The 15,251-nt window shown below is 37.2% G+C and overlaps 1 non-coding gene across 1 annotated transcript; it reads left to right on the forward strand.

The window, feature by feature from the left end:
• Positions 1–14,810: 14,810 nt before the first annotated feature.
• On the forward strand, positions 14,811–14,917 carry LOC141694593 (small nucleolar RNA R71). Its single transcript, XR_012563883.1, has one exon. It is a non-coding gene; the product is annotated as a small nucleolar RNA R71 (small nucleolar RNA).
• The last annotated feature ends 334 nt before the right edge of the window (positions 14,918–15,251 follow it).

Raw genomic sequence — 15,251 nt, forward strand, 5'->3', positions numbered from 1 at the left:
CTAATTTTGTGACTTGTAGAGATCTTGACTTAAAATGTTTTACACCAAACAGATTTATTCAACTCCAAGCTTCTTCATAATTCTTCTGAGGCATGATCTTCTTGATCTTCTTCCAGATAAAATTTTTAGGCTTGACACTGTTTAGAGAAAAATGCTCCAGTCTGCTCCATTTACATTTTACAGACATTAAGTGTTACAAGTATGAATTACAGATTAAGGTTACAATACAACTAATCTTAGGGTTGTCAGTATGACTTAGTCTTGTTATGATACAGGCATGTCTTGCACAACAATAAGTCCTCGAATGAATATTCAAATAATATTCATTTATAATATAAAACTATCGAATAAACATTATTCGTTTAATAGTTTTGAAAACTATATATATATATAATATACTCGGGAACATCGCCTCCCGGTTTAGGAAAATGTTCAACTCTGGGTCCCCTATACTAAGGGTATACGCAAGTATTGCTTATCTCTAGCATTGGTATTATGCAGTTTATAAACAATTGAATCAATAACAAGATATCAAGATTACAAAACAGGCATGCATATATATATATATATATCATATCAACTTGCTCCAATATATCGTAAGACTTTGCTAATAATAATCATGCACTTATCACAAGATAATGTATATATATACATTACAACAACAGTTATATGGGTAGAAAACTTGCCTGAGTGTTCGGGGATAGACTTAAGCTTAGAGTGGGTCCAGTAACCTATGAACAATAACATAATCCGGCATTAGACCACGGTCGCTTAAGAAACTAGTCAAAACTCACTCATACCCTAACGGTCGCTTACGGTCGCTTACACGCTTAACGATTTACGTTAATCGCTTGTGTACCCTCGGCTCCACCAATTTTAATAAATTAACCATTACGAATTTTAAGACGACTCTTTCGCGAATACTCTACCAACTAACCTGCCTTACATAATTGTTTTGTAATCCAATTAGTCTTTTAAGGGCCTTAAACAAGGTCTCAAAGTAAAGCGAGGGGTAAAGGTTCGTTCGCGAAACGCCGTTACTTAAAACGGTCATTTCTCCTAAACCGTACATCGGAACCAAGCGATCCATATATCAAAACAAAGCTTACGACACGCTCTAGATAAAATGGCAATGTTACAGATTGGTTGTTGAGTTTTCTGTCCTGAATACTAAGAACAAGCAGTTGAATAAAAATGGGCATTACGACAGCTATGTTTACGCGATTACCAATGTTTAAACTACTCCAATTAACCACCAACCAACTCATAACCATCAATACAATAAAACTTCACCTAAATCGTACCACATCAGTCTATAATCTCCAAGGTTTTCAACTCAAACAACCATAATCAATACCTATGAACTATAATCAAGCTTCAATTACCAAACCACTTCCAAATCAAACCAAACTACTAATAATCACAATCCATGCTTCTCATTTCACAAAACCAACCATTAAACTTACTAACAAATAAAGTAAAGGCTAGGGTTTGAAGTTTATACCTTCCTTGGTAGGTGTTAAGTTGCTAGGAAGCCTTAGGAAGCCTTAAACTAACCTCCTACAAGCTTGATCTTTCCAAAGAAATCAAGAACACAAAGTTAGGTTTTGAAGTTTCTAAAAGTCTGATTGAAATGACTGTAAAACTGAGGGTCTTAACCTGCTTATTTGGACGAGACTTGTGAACAAGAGTTGTAGGCCATCGCAATACCTTTCCAACGAGCTATAGAACACAACATTTGAGTGAGTATTGAAGGCGATATGGCAGTTTGAAGTTGCTGGTATTGTTTTGGCCGAGAGCTTTTGTTCTTGGAACCAAAAGTCAACTTCTAATTTTTTTGTTTTATGATATTTGCTTGGTTGCTTTTCCTTTTTGTCGTGGCAAATTTTTTAGCTTTTTACCATGGTCAAGTTTACATGGCCCAAAATCAACCAACAAAACAAAACCCCTTGTCATGCTTATGTCATCCTTCTTGTGTCATCGATTTGCCACATATCTTTGTCTTGTGGTTTGATGATGTCATAATATCTTGGATTCTTGTACAAGCTTATCTCTTGGTTGCGTATTTGTTTTACGGTTCGCGTAACTTTTGTTCTCGTTCGCCGTTTGAGGGATCATATCCGGGATCTTATTACTTGGGTTCCCCTAAACCTTTCTCAATATTTTATGTTCTTTTTATGATCCTCTCTTATAATCCTTGAATTTAAATCATTTTAATCATGTTACCTTATACTCAATTCTTTCGATATCTGGTGGATTTTCGGAAAAAATCAAAGTGTTCGAATTTTGATTTTGACGATCTTTACATACACCCATTTACTTTATGGAATGCTAAGAACGATCTTAGAATTTCCATAACAGTACTCCTATATAGCATGGTCTGATAATTTTCCTTAATCAGCATCATCTACAAAAAGTTACTATTCATCAGTGTTTCAAAAATTCCAAAAATTGGGGTTATTACATGAAGCATTTAAATTTTGACTTGTCAACCATGTTTCTGTTTGGCTTGGATGCTCCAAAATTCTTCTTGAATTTGAGCTCGGCAAACCTTCTGGATAGAAAAGCTAAATGCTCATCTATGGCATCCATATCATCTTGACTCAGATGGACTTCATGTTCAGCTACTAACCCTTTTCCTTTGCCTTCACAAACACTAGGGTTTTGTGCAGAGTCAACAGCTTCAAACTTTATCTCCTTCTCTTTCTCTTGCTCAGCAACTAATGCAATGGATCCTCCTTTATTTCTTCCTTTCTCTACCTTCTCATCTTGCTCTATTTCAAGATCATAGGTCTTTAGTGTAGCGCCCTCCAAACCCGGGTCAAAAGTTTGGGGTCTACAACACACATACACACCATATATATACCTGTTTCTGAAATAATATGTATGCAATTACCCTACTTACCATAATCCATGGATCACAACAGTTTAAAGTATGCCCACAAGCCACAACCTTATTTTATTACAACGTACCAAATCCCAATTTTTTTATCTTACAACTGAAGTATAACTTTATTACAAACTTCCAACACAAACTAAGTCAAATATCTTCTGCTAGCTTATTCTATCTCAACCTGGAAACCTAGCTCGCACACTTGTCTGGGGATCCTCGCTACCACCAATTTCCTATATAATTGGAAAAGAACATAAACAAATTTTGCAAGGGTGAGCTAACAAGCTCAGCAAGTCATAATGACAACACTAAGATTAAACAATGATCAACTGAAATGATATAATGAATCAAGTTTCCTGATAAACAATGATTAGAATTGGATATTCACTTTCATTTTTAAAAACCAAGGTTATGTTGTTGATCAGTCACGCACTAACCCCGAGCAAGGCTCACAACTTTGCTCTATATATTGGATCCAAGGCACACATTGGTCTATCATGACCACGAATTTGGTCCGACCACGAATCTGGCTCATATTTAAAAACAATACAATTCTATAATAACAACATGATAAAAATGTAAATCAAAAAGTTGAACCATAAATAATATTGATTTTGAAACATAAGGTGACTCATAATACCATGAAGGTATAACAAGGTAATCATAAAGATTGACTTTCAATCAAGGAAAGAATCAGGAAAGAGAAGACCAAGGGTTCAATGGTTACAAGGATTGGTGTTCTGTCATACAAGGCATAAAGGTTCGTATGTTAAGCAATTCCATATCAAGAATCAGTATGTGGTATATATGTATTTGTGGAGTAGTATCGTATATGTGCGGTTCCTATCTGAGAATTCAACAATCAATGATTTATGAAAAATAAGGCTTATGGCTCAAGATCAATAACAATAATCAAGGTTTAGGGTTAAGTACTTCAAAGTACTTGCAATATAGAACAAGAACTAATTAGAATACTTGCAATTATACTACAAGGAAGAGCAGAAGCACTTGGCTTATCAATTCACTTTTACTTTACTTGCACCTGTCAATTAGTTCTCACTCACTGACCACTGCTTTCCATTTCTATGTCTTGCTTCCTCTGTTAAACATCACATATATTTGTCAATACTCATTCCCATCTCGTTCTATTTGTTACTAGCTTTTATCTACCCTTCGTTTCACCCAAATCCAACGTACGGATTGAAAGTTACCATAAAAATCGTCAAACAACACACATACAAGAATATTATACTTGAATCAGATCACATATAGCACGTAGCACGTAGGATATTCAATCAACATAATTAGTCAAAGAAGATTCGAGGTTAAAATGATTTTCCAAGTATTTGATACAAATTTTTGAATATTTTTCGGAATTAAAACGGGATTTTCGAATTATTTTATAATTAAATATTAGGGTTCGAACACCCAAATCTGACTTTAAAATAATTTAATAATAATTATCGAGCCTTAAAAATATTTAAAATAATATTTTAAAACTCGAAACTATTTTTCAGAAATTTTAAATCAAAATAAATAATTAAATCTAATTATTAAATCAATTAAAATCAATTAATAATTAATAAAATTAATTAATCAATTAATATTAAATTAATTGATTAATTAAAATAATTAAAATAATTAAAATTAATTAAAATTAATTAATAAAATAAATCAGATTTATTTGTAAATAAATAAATAATTAAAAATAATTTTTGAAATGATATTAAAATAGATAAATAAACATTTTTCTGATTTTTAAAATAATAAATAAATCATTTTTAAAATAATTTTAAACAACAGGGGTCAAACTGCAAGTTTTTAAAACTAAAATAATGAAAATGCAAAGTTTGCAAAAATTAGGGGACTAAACTGTAAATGTTACATTCGTCTCCCCTGTTCGCTAGAGAAGCCATGGACGCTGTCCTGAAGCTTTTCCGGCGACCTGATATCAGCCCAGAAACATGCCAAAATAACAGCGTATGATCCCCTTGCCATCAAGAACAAATCTGCAATCTCAAAACAATCAAACACTTATTGAATCGAGCGGAAAATCAATCTGAAAATCCCGCCGCCGTTTCGACCCGTTTACTGATCATCCTCTTCTAGTTATCGTTTGTTCATTATGTATATACCATTCGAATTGTCTCTGGACGATCTACAAGTTGGTAACATCAATTTTATCTAATAACCCCTAACAAAGAAACGCCTAATTTTCAATAAGAACATTCAAACACATAAATCCTAATTTTAATATTTCGAGAATTAAACCCCTTTTTCTACATGTTATTGAACTCCAAATTCGTCATATAATATATCAAAATGACTAGAACAAAATTATCTACAAGATTAAGCCCTCAAATCACACAAACAACATCAACATCAAAAATTCATATTTTAATCATTAATTAATTCGAAATAAAATAAATAATTAAGATATTAACCTTGATTTCTGCACTGAAATTGAAGATTGATTCTGATAGAACTTTTCGAGAGTTTCGATTCGGTATATGGAACGCTTGATTCCGAGTTCGATAACGATTTCGTTTTAAAGTGTGATTCTCGAGAACGCAAAGATTTTACGGGTTTTTCTCTTAAATTCTAGGGTTTAACTGTTCGATTATGATTATACGAATAACATGAAGTAAGAAAAAGGCTATTTCTATTTATATAATATTAATACTCGTTGAATCGTATTGGATCGAAAAATATGTTACTTAGCCGCTAAGTAACTGCAAAAATGATCCAATTTGGATAATTATCAAAACCGGGCTTCTTACAAAATATGTTATACGAAAATAATGTAATATTATCCCGTCTTCCGAGAATACGGGTTTTGTTAATTTATCGAAATGATTATCGAATCGAAAATTTTGCGCCCCGACTCGTACGGGTCAAACCGTACTCCGGATAGAAAAAGTCAAAACACAAAAAATGTCTGGAATAATCAGATTAGGTTAGTGTTCGCTGTAATTTTAACGCGAAAATACATGCAAGCGTACGCGATCACAAGTAGTATTAGATGTAAGTCAAGTTTGTTCCCACATGGACTGGTTTAGGTTAAGTTCAGATTATGCACTTATGCAACAATGTATGGTTATCGTTCAATACTCAGATAAATAGCAAATCAATTTTTGATTTAACTAAGAGATTATACTGAATAACATTAACTAAGAGAATTAAGATTAAATTACTTATATGAAATAAACATGAGATTCTAACTTCATTAAATACTTAATTCAAAGTTATGTTCTTTTACCCTAGCATGTGATGGTGATGACAACTAATAAGATAACACGAAACTAGTATACGCTAACTTTCGTTATACATATACCCTACTATCAAACATCCACAATTAAGATAGAAGTTGAATAAACACCAATTATGCTTAGTCCCTATATGTCTATAAAGATTGAAAACATAATGGTTTAAGAACAAGTTATCTATCATGATTACATAGGCTGAATAAAATGGTTAAAATTACCCACGAATTATGCATGTCAATTCATACATAAACCTATGCTAGCATGGAAAGTTTTAAACCTTTATATTCAATGTCGCTTCAATAGAGATTAACAAACAATCTTAGATGTTAGTTACGCATCAAAGACGAATAAGCACAACCAAACTAGGAAATCATAAATCACCACACACAAAAGATTTATAAAATAATTAACTATTGAAATATATAAATAAATCCGTTAGAACCCCATGACAACGATTAGTTTATAATCGAACTCATCGTCACCATGGGTTCCAATGAAAACATGATAATAAACAATAAAAGAATACTAGGGCTCAAAGACAAATCGAAAACAAGCATCCGAAGTATCAACTATATTGAAGAATATAAAAGTCTTTTTCTCCGTAGCCATCTTATGTTCTCTAGGTCTTCTCAATGCTCTCCATTGGCTCCTTGTAATTAAAATGAATTATTATTGGCTTATATATGCTTCTGGATGACCCGAGCCCTTAAAATCATCAAATTCAAGTCAAATCAGGATTCTGGTTCAGGACTCTGGTGCAGCCGCCACACAATCCGCGCGGGCACGCGGCCTTTCTGTCAATCTGGAGCAGCGGCGCCACTTCCCGTGCGAGCGCGCCGTGCCTCTGAATTTTTCTTTATTTTCTTGTTTCTGCTGTAACTTGAGCTCCGTTCATCCAATTTCAGCGAATCAATAGTCCACGCGAAGCTATCGAGATGCTCTTCAACATGAACATGGCCTAGGCTTTCAATTCTGATCTCTTTTCAGTATATTTCTTTGAAAAGCTCTTTTATTCATCCAACTAAAGCCTATAATGCAAAAACACAAATATACATCAAAAATACCAATAACTTGAGTCCAAAACACCAACTTAAGCCTGTAATGAAGCATTCCAAGAAGATATGAAATCCACTTATCACACCCCCAAACTTGAATCGATGCTTGTCCTCAAGCATAAACAAACTCAAAAACTATAAAACATCCTTATGCATGAATACAACTACGTGAATGCAACTAAAAGATAATGCAATTGATCCCCTCAGAATAACCATAACCAACCAACAAGCCAATGCCTCTAAGAATGCAATGACTCTAAACAGAGTTCAACCAAATCCCACAAACTAACTTACAACCCAGAAATGTGCCTGTGTGGATGCTTAACAGATATACTCTCGATACTAGATCAATAACATAACTTATCTATCATCAAAACAATCACAAGTTTATAAACAAAATACACGTTAAACGCATAATGACTCACAACACCTCCTTTCTACTAGAGTTATACAAGGATTCATGCTATTATTGAAAACATAACAAAGATGCTTATTTGACCTTGCAATGAATGAGGTCTCACAAGACTTATACAATAATACCCATATAGCGAGCGTTAGGTTAGCAGATCTCAGACTAAAAAAGCCTTAGGTCACTAGGCACAAAGTCCCCTAGAACTTAATAACTCGAGTATTAAAGAGTTCACTCTTAATCAATTATGCATAAACACATACTTTTTTTCTCTTTTTTCAATAATTTCTGAATGAGCGTGTTTCGCTCCATCTCATTCAACCCTAGACTACTCATAAAAATATGAGCTGGCTACTAGCCATTTGACGCCTAGCCTTATTCACAACTAGCAATGAAATCCTAGCTTTTCTCTAGATTAAAATTCAGCATTCTTTTTCCATTAAGATAATACCAAAAATTCTAAATACAACCAAGTGATTAAATCTCAACAAATAAACAAGTATGATCATGATATAGATCAAAAGCAATTTTATAAGACTTGTGGATTTTTTTTCTGGGCATGCAAATTAATTTATTAGGACTTAAACATCCCTCTATTTGTCATCACTACACTCAAATGACCATCAACTTATCAATCAGAAATAGCTCAACCTAAGGGATCATGTTATATGCATGCAGATGCACTATATGAACTTACATAAAAACACAAACAATATGTCCTATATGAACAATCATTCAAAAATATGAATGAAATACAACTAAACATGCAACATGAATCACCCTCCTCGGGTGGAGTATTAGGTGGCGGATACACAAAATCAGCACCAAACACCGGCCAATCAACCTCAACACCAGTGGCTCGGAAAGTAGCGCCCAAAACTTGTGTCAAGTCGGCCATAAAATGACTGTGCATATCGTGCATCGCATCCATTCGTCTGGTCAATCTCTTGAACTGCGTATCGCCAAGCCCAGAACCATGCCCTTCCTCCTGCTGAGCATGCGAAGAAGTAGCCTATACACGAGCGGCTCTCCAAGCTACACACCTAGTCGGAGAAGATCCACTAGCATATGTCTGATCGGCAGGCTGGCCACCGGGCAAATGATCATAACTGTAACCCAGACCCTTCTTATCAGCCTTTCCACCATACCATTCCTGCATGACTGAGATCGTCGAGCTACCAATAGGAGCACTCGGCATCTGCAACTGCTCCAACTCGGGCCAAAGAACACCCACCGAAACACAAAGCTTCGTCATAATAGAGGCATGATGAATCACCTCCGATGTCCTACTTTGCAAAAATTGCAGCATATTCTGATATATCACCTAGCCGAGATCCACATACTCCTCATTTAAGATCCCCCAAAGTAAAATAGCATGATCAACAGTAACATCATGTTGATACGAAGAAGGAATAATATTTGCACACATAAAAGCATTCCATGCCCGAGCAAACCTATTTATGCATACTGCCGGAAAAGTGAGTGGCTCATTTGTGCCCCTCTTGTACTTCCACTGTGTTCCCGGAACACACAACTCAGCCACAATATAATCAAGATCAAACTCCTCCCTGACTTGTTCACCCATTCCTCCTGCGTCTGCTTTCTCGCGGGTTGATTAATAACCCTACGAATAGCCACCGACGTGTAATCCACCGTCAAACCACGTACCACAGAAAACGCATTCTTATCGGCCCTTGCATTCGCATAAAACTCCCGAACAGTGCTCCTCGGGACTGCGGTGGGTACCTCGCATAAAGTCTACCAACCCATCCCCGTAATCATCTCCAAGAGCTTTCCATCCCTCGCCGTGGGTAAGAAACCCCTCTCATTCACAATTAATTTGGACATCAATCGATTAAACTCAGCTTGTGCATCCGGAGAAGAAAATGTAGCCACCGTGCCACCAGCACTCGAATCCGACGTGGGACTAGAGCTGCTACTCACCATGACTCTCGATCTTTTGGGTGCCATTAGAACAATAGAGATTTTGTATGTATGTAGTGTATAGGAGAAGCTAGGGTTTTGGAATTAGAATAGATGTGATAGAGATGTATGTAGGATGTATATATATATTGAATAGAGATGGGTTTGGGTTAGGAGTGTTTAGGAATAGGAATTAGGGTAGAAAAAGGGTTAAAAATGGGCTGGGTTTTTGTTTTTGTTTTGTTTTTTTCCTTTTCTCCAGAACTACCGCACGGCCGCCCCGCATCTTCGCGCGGCCGCGCCAACTTTCTGCCAACCGCGCACGACCGCCCCGCTTCTGGCGCGGGCGCGCCGTGCTCCTGGAAAATCAGAATTTTTTTTGTTTTTTCATTTTTTTTCTTGACAAACCTACTATACAACAAACATGGGTTGCCTCCCACGAAGCACTTTGTTTACGTCGCTAGCTTGACGTGAATCTTCGAATCAAGTTGTTGATAGAATGGTGCTCACCACCTCGCGGTTCACCGTATCTCCATAGTAATGCTTCAATCTCTGCCCATTCACCTTGAACGCTTGAGCTGGGTGCGTATCAAAAATCTCTAGAGCTCCATTTGGAAACACAATTTTGACCGTGAATGGCCCTGACCACCTGGACTTAAGTTTTCCAGGAAAAATTTGGATACGAGAGTTGTATAATGGAACCTTTTGACCGGGCACAAAAGACTTGCGCACTTATCTCCAATCATGCCATCTCTTGACTTTCTCCTTGTACACTTTGTTATTCTCATAAGCTTGTAGTCGAAACTCCTCGAGCTCATTTAGTTAAAGCATTCTTTTCTCTTCAGCAGATTCCATGTCAAGAATTAGCTTCTTCAAAGTCCAATATATTTTATGCTCTAATTTCGCAGGCAAATGACACACATTTTCATACATGAACTGGAAAGGAGACATACCAAGAGGAGTCTGGAATGCTGTTCTATATGCCCAAAAAGCTTCATCTAGCTTTAAAGACCAATGTTTTCTTGATGGACTCGCCACTTTCTCCAAGATACGTTTAATCTCCCGATTAGACACTTCAGCTTGCCCATTAGTTTGAGGATGGTAAGCTGTGGCAATACGATGATTCATGTTATACTTTTCGATCACTACAGTGAACTTACGATTCAATAAATGCGATCCCTCATCACTGATTATGACTCTTAGAGTACCGAAACACGTGAATATCTGCTTATGAAGGAAGTTAATCACCACCTTAGCATCATTGGTTGGTAACGCTTTCACCTCAACCCATTTGGACACATAATCAACCGCCAACAGAATATACTAATTGTTGCAGGATGAGACAAATGGCCTCATAAAGTCGATTCCCCTAACATCAAAAATCTCAACTTCGAGCATCACATTAAGATGCATCTCGTCTCTCTTGGATATATTACCAACTCGTTGGCAGCGATCATATCTCGAAATGAACTGATGAGCATCCTTAAACAAAATAGGCCAGGAGAATCCTGCTTGAAGGATATGAACAGCTGTCTTCTCTCCACCATAATGTCCACCATACACAGTAGAATGACACTCATAAGATTCCCTCAGTCTCACTATACGGAATGCATCTTCTGATAATCTGGTCAGCTCCCTGTCTAAATAAGAAAGGCTCATCCCATTGATACCACTTCACCTCATATAGAAACTTCTTCCTTTGAGCATGAGAGAGTTCTAAGGGAATGATATTACTCACAAAATAGTTTACAATATCTGCAAACCATGGTTCTTCTTCTTGCAACACAAAAAGTTGCTCATCAAGAAAAGATTCATTGATCAATATCTTGTTCAGTGAAGCTTTGCCTTAATCTTGCAAGCGTGATAGATGATCTGCTACTTGATTTTCTGTACCTTTCCTATCCTTGATTTTCAACTCGAATTCCTGAAGTAAGAGAATCCATCGAATCACCGAGGTTTTGAATCTTTCTTCAAAACCAGATATCGAATAGCAGAATGATCTGTGTAAACTGTCACCTTTGTCCCAAGCAAATAAGATCGAAATTTCTCAAAACCATAGACAATTTCCAGAAACTCCTTCTCTGTAGTAGTGTAATTCAGCTGAGCACCATTAGGGGTCTTACTAGCATAGTAAACCACATGGAAAATGTTTTGCTTCCTCTGGCCAAGAACTGCTCCAACTGCATAGTCACTAGAATCATACATCATCTCGAAGGGCTCATTCCAATCAAGTGCAGTAATCACAGGTGCTGTAGTCAAACTCTTTTTCAAGATCTTAAAAGAAGCTAGACATTCTTCATCTAAATTGAAGAGAACATCCTTTTCCAGCAAATTGCACAAAGGCTTAGAGATTTTGGAGAAATCTTTAATGAATCGCCTATAAAAACCCGCATGACCAAGAAAACTGCGGACTCCTTTAACTGAGATTGGCGGAAGAAGATTTTCAATGACCCCCACATTGGCCTTATCCACCTCCAGACCCTTGCTAGATACCTTGTGCCCAAGAATGATACCATGTTGCACCATGAATTGACATTTTTCCCAACTGAGCACCAGATTGGTCTCAACACATCTTTTCAGCACCAACCCAAGATTTTGCAAATCATAAGAAGTACCGAACATAAAAAAGTCATTCATGAACACCTCCACATTAGTGCCAATCATGTATGAGAAAATGGCCATCATGCATCTCTGAAAAGTAGCATGCACACCACAAAGTCCGAATGAGACTAGACGGAAAGCAAAAGTGCCAAATAGACAAGTAAACATGGTCTTCTCTTGCTCTTCTAGAGCAATACAAATCTGATTATATCTCAAATATTCATCTAGAAGACAATGGTACTCATGATCAGCCAACCTGTCAAGCATCTGATCAGTGAATGGAAGCGGGAAGTGATATTTCCTTGTGGCTTTATTCAACTTTCGATAATCCATGCAAACTCTCCATCCGGTGACTGTCTGAGTAGGGATGAGCTCATTCTTCTCATTAGTTACAACGGTCATGCCTCCTTTCTTAGGCACACACTGCACCGGGCTCACCCACGAACTGTCAGATTAGGATAAATGATTCCTGCATCTATCCATTTAAGAAATTCCTTCTTCACAACCTCATTCATGATAGGATTTAGCCTTCTTTGTTGCTCAACAGTTGGCTTACTTTCTTCCTCAAGCAAAATTTTATACATGCAATAAGAAGGGATGATTCCCTTAATATCTGCTATAATCCATCCAATTGCTGATTAAACTCTCTCAAAATTCTCAAGCGCTTATCTTCATCACTTCCTGAAAGGTCAGATGGAATAATAACAGGCAAAGTAGATGCATCACCTAAAAATGCATACCTCAAGTGATCAGGCAGTGGCTTGAGCTCAAGTGTAGGAGCTTCTTCAATAGATGGCTTGAGACGCTTTGGAGAATTTTTTAGCTCTTTCAATCCAAGAGACTCGATCCGTAAATCCAACTTCCTCTTCTATGGGAATGCATTCAAATTATGCATCTGCTCTTCCCCTTCTTCATCTTCACTATCAGATTCCCCTGTTAAGGCTCTTTCTAAAGCGTCAGTCCTTAGCAATTGATCAAGCTCTGAAGTCACTACGGAATCGACCAACTCCACTTTAAAGCACTTTTCTTCATCAGTGGAGAATTTCATTACATTGAAGATATTGAACGTGACATCCTAACCTTGAACTCTCATGGTTAGTTCACCATTTTGCACATCGATAAGAGTTTGGCCCGTAGCTAAGAATGGTCTTCCCAAGATAGTGGGAATCTTTTTATCTTCCTCAAAGTCTAGAATGATGAAATCAGCAGGGAAGATGAGATTATCCACCTTAACCAATAAATCCTCCACTACTCCTCGTAGATAAGTGATAGAACAATCAACCAACTACAATGACATGTTCACGGGTTTTGGATCAGGTAGACCAAGTTTCATGAAAACGGATAAGGGCATCAGATTGATGCTAGCTCCCAAGTCACACAAATACTTGTCGAACGACAGATTGCCAATGGTGCAAGGTATCATGAAGCTTCCTGGATCTTTAAGCTTAGGAGGTAGTTTCTGTTGCAGCACAGCACTGCACTCTTCCGTTAGAGCAACGGTTTCCAACTCCTCAAGTTTTAACTTCCGAGATAGAATACCCTTCATAAACTTAGCATAGCTCGACATCTGTTCTAGAGCTTCACCAAAAGGTATGTTAATGTGCAACTTCTTGAAAACCTCCAAAAACTTGGCAAACTGCTTATCAAACTTCTGCTTTTGAAGTCTTTTAGGATATGGCGGAGGTGGGTAGACTTGTTTATCCCCTGTATTACCCTCAGGAGGATTGCTTTCAACAGCTTTCTTCTTTGGTTCCACCTCGGCATCGTTCTGCATCACGTTTTCAGCTTCAATCTCATTTTTTGGAATTGGAAAAGGTGCAGATGCACCTACATTCTGAACAGATTCTTCAGACTCTTCATCTTGCTAAATTTGGGGGCTCGTGACCTTTCTCGACCTCAATATGATTTCCTTCAACTGCTCCTTTACTTCCATCTTGCCTGGATTAGCTTCTGTATCATTAGGAAGAGTTCCTGGTTGATGGTTCAACAAAGCATTGGCAATTTGCTCTATTTGATTCTCCAAAGTCTTGATAGAAACCGCTTGGCTTTTGCACATAAGCCTCAACTCCTCCAATTCAGATTTTTCATTAGTAGATTGACATGCACTTCCATGCGGTTATTGTTTTTTTCTTGGTACATACTGTTGTTGAAAACCAGGAGGCTTGAATTGCTTTGCTCCAAATTGTTGATAAGGTTGTTGCACCACATTCTGATTGTTGCTCCAGCTGAAGTTAGGATGATTACGGTTGTTAGGATGATAAGTGGCAGGAACTGGTTGCTGCAACCTCTGAAAGTTGTTCACGAACTGAGATGATTCACTAGATATAGCACAATGCTCCGTTTCGTGTGCACCTGCACAAAGCTCACAAACACTAATGATCTGATTAACTCCGTAATTAGCCAAAGAATCGACTTTCATCGTTAACGCCTTTAGCTGAGCAGCTATAGCCGTAGCTGTATCCACCTCAAGAATTCCTGCTACCTTACCTTGAGGTAGTCTCTGAGTTAGTTTCTGATATTCATTAGCAGCCATCAATTTAATTAGCTCATGAGCTTCTTCATAACTCTTAGCCCATAAGGATCCACCTGATGATGCATCGAGCATGGATCTTGACTGTGCTCCTAAACCATTATAAAAGTAATTGATGATCATACAATCAGGCATTCCATAATGAGGACACTTCCTAAGCATCTCCTTGTAGCGCTCCCAAGATTCACATAAAGATTCTCCTGATTGCTGCGCAAATTGAGTAAGATCATTTCTGATTGCAGCTGTCTTCTCCATAGGGAAGAATTTAGTAAGAAACTTTTGAGCAAGATCCTCCCAAGTAGTGAAGGAACCTAGTGGTAGAGAATGCAACCATCACTTAGCTTTATCCCTCAGAGAGAATGGGAAAAGCCTTAGCTTCACATCATCTTCAGAAATATTGTTGAACTTGAAAGTATCGCGGATCTCTATGAAATCTCTAATATGCATGTTGGGATCTTCCGTTGAAGAACCCCCAAACTGGACTAAATTCTACACCATCTAAATCATGCTAGACTTGATTTCAAAAGTATTAGCCGCAATGGCTGGTCTGACAATGCTAGACTGAATGTCATTG

Source organism: Apium graveolens, chromosome 10, assembly GCF_009905375.1.
Source record: "Apium graveolens cultivar Ventura chromosome 10, ASM990537v1, whole genome shotgun sequence".
In the NCBI taxonomy this organism is placed as follows: Eukaryota; Viridiplantae; Streptophyta; class Magnoliopsida; order Apiales; family Apiaceae; genus Apium; species Apium graveolens.